The sequence below is a fragment of the Humulus lupulus genome, chromosome X (assembly GCF_963169125.1).
Source record: "Humulus lupulus chromosome X, drHumLupu1.1, whole genome shotgun sequence".
NCBI classification, from domain to species: Eukaryota; Viridiplantae; Streptophyta; class Magnoliopsida; order Rosales; family Cannabaceae; genus Humulus; species Humulus lupulus.
This window is the reverse complement of record NC_084802.1, coordinates 238,515,647-238,518,461: the sequence shown is the minus strand read 5'-3', so window position 1 is coordinate 238,518,461 and position 2,815 is coordinate 238,515,647. Positions and strand designations below refer to the sequence as shown.

The 2,815-nt window shown below is 34.5% G+C and overlaps 1 non-coding gene across 1 annotated transcript; it reads left to right on the top strand.

The window, feature by feature from the left end:
- The first annotated feature begins 455 nt into the window (after positions 1 to 455).
- LOC133807962 (small nucleolar RNA R71) lies at positions 456 to 562 on the top strand. The gene has a single exon (XR_009879840.1). It is a non-coding gene; the product is annotated as a small nucleolar RNA R71 (small nucleolar RNA).
- The last annotated feature ends 2,253 nt before the right edge of the window (positions 563 to 2,815 follow it).

The window sequence follows — 2,815 nt, the reverse complement described above, 5'->3', positions numbered from 1 at the left end:
CAAGAGTATATGAATTGGAGTAGGTGTTGGGTGCAGGTCTAGAAAAGTTACCAATAACCTGTGCCTATTCCAAAGGCATATTATTCATGTCTGTTGAGCAACTAGCTGTGCTCGGGCATTGTTCATAAGAATGTGGTCCCCCACAAATCTCACAACTCACGACATTCTGTACTTGCATTGCTTGTGCGGCGAGGTTATTCTGCTGCAATTGCTTGGATAGAGATGCCACTTGAGCGGTCAATAAATCAATTGGATCAACCTCTAAGACTCCTACTACTTTCTTATTCTCATGATCAATAGGCTAATTATAGTCATTCATGGTCATCTATTCCAATAATTCATATGCTTCATTAGCATTTTTTCTCATAAACGCTCCTCCCGATGCTGCATCTATAATTTTCCTTGTATTTCCTCCCAAACCATTGTAAAATGTATGAACTAGCAGCCACTTCTCTATTCCATAATGTGGGTACTTCCCTTGCAACTCTTTAAAACGTTCCCATGCATTATATAAAGAATTTCCATCTAGCTGATGGAAGTTATTAATCTCTCCTCTTATTCTGGCTGACTTCGCATGAGGAAAATACTTAACAAGGAATTTCTAAGCCAAGTCTTCCCAAGTAACTATAGAGTTGGCTTGTAATGAATTCAACCAACTCTTAGCTCTCTCTCTTAGTGAAAATGGGAATAATCGTAATCTTACAGCATCCTTACTCACCCCAATCATTTTGAATGTCGCACACAGCTCTAAAAAGTTTGTGATATGGAGATTTGGATCCTCATTTGGTATCCCCCCAAATTTTACACAATTCTGTACCATCTGAATAATTGAGGGTTTTATCTGAATAATTCTGTACCATAGTTTCTTAATGGTAAATCGGCTTCAACTGCATTACCCATATTTGCATTGTTGTTCACACCATTATTTGTGTTCTTAGCCATGGTGAAATCCAACCTTTTCTTTATCTTTCGATTTTCTTTGCACATTCTCTAAATTTCAAGATCTATCGGTATGAGTTCCTTCTATCTACTTCCCCGCATATACCAATAATTCCTAAAATAAACAGCAGCCTTAATCTGAATAAGTGTAAAATATAGAAACAAAATTAGAACAAACAACAATTAACGTTGATATTGGAAATTAAGTCCCTAGTGACGGCACTAAAAACTTGATCGTGAAAATTTGATACGCAATTGCATGCAATCAATTCAAGTAATATAGATGATAAAATAGAGTATCGTTCCCACAAAGACCACTTCCCAATTACCAATAATTGTTCTTTAATTTCTATTTGGCAAACAAAGTTTAGATGAATGAATTTAATTTTAAAATTGTAAATAACTATGAAAAAAATAACTAATTAAAAGATGAAAATCCATATTAAAAAGACCAACTTTTCATTCTACTAATTTCATTAATCAGTTTTAAATTTCTTTCTTTCTATTCTAATATCATGTTAACATAATACATTCCTATTCCTTTTCAAGATATAAGATCTCATCCTATATGTAGGTTTTCTACATCTCTGTGATAAACTGAAACATATAGCAGGCATTAAGCATAGAAACCTAATTACTACACAAGCCATACAGGTACTTTCGTCCAATATGCAACCTATGTCTATATAACGATAGCATATTCAATTCTCATCTTTCGAATCTTGAATAAAAATCATAAATCAAGCAAATATTGATCAGGTATTTACTAGCATTAGGCACACATTAAATAGATTAGAGTAGAAAAGAAAAATCAATAGAACATCATAATAAAATTAGATAGAATTCCAAGTGACTACATTAAACCCTAGATAAAAATTGTTAGTTCATATGATACATGACTAAATCAACAAAATAATAATTTAGCAACATAAGATTCAAAAACTTAAAGAAGAAAGAAAAATATAAAAATGTAGAACAACTAGTCTAAAAATCAAAATTAGTCTCTAATAACGTAATTAAAATCTAACCTAATGACCTAATTAAACCCTAAGTTTGAATTTATAGTAAAAAAGATCACAAAGGCTTTGTTTTTCATATGCAGGCAGCGACTTCGCCTTCTCTAGGTCACGACCCGTGTCAATTTTTGAAGCTTCCCTGAATCTGCATAATTTTTCAAGGGCCGCGACTTAGGCATCTCAAGTCGAGGCCCGTGTCCATAATGTCCCCTTGCTTAGCCTCTGACTTCCCCTTGCGCCACGACTTATAAGGGCAAGTCGCGACACTAATTCCTTTAAGCAGACTTGTGTTTCTAACTTGTTTAGAGTCGCGACTTATAAGCTCAAGTCGTGACCCTAATTCCATTATTTCTCAAATTAAGTCTTTCAGCCTCGTTTCTTCATCACAAATTGACTTTTACTCGTCCTTAGCATCATTTTGAGTCGAACAACCACCAAGAGCTTCGTTTTTCAACCATTTTCTCTTCTTTTTATATTTTTCTCATGATTCTACGCATCGACCTACAATGTAGACAAACAAAAGCTTAATCTTGCACAAAACACACATAAAGACTCAAGATTACCACAAAAATGCATTCTAAAACGACACTAAAATGAAGTTATCACCTGCTCAATAGATTAATGATTGCATAGTGGTGAATGACACAGTGTCCATCGTCTATCATGAGTTCGTTGAAGATAAAACTACAATCATGATTATGGATAGGCAAGTAGAGAGCGAAAAACAATCAGAAGGGTTACTTGAGGAGGTCCCATGTGAAGGTGAGAAAAATGTGACATTGGAGGATGAGGAAGCACATATGGCCATTGATTTGTGCTCCAAATTATCTATTACTTCCACTTTCACCATGTTACATCAT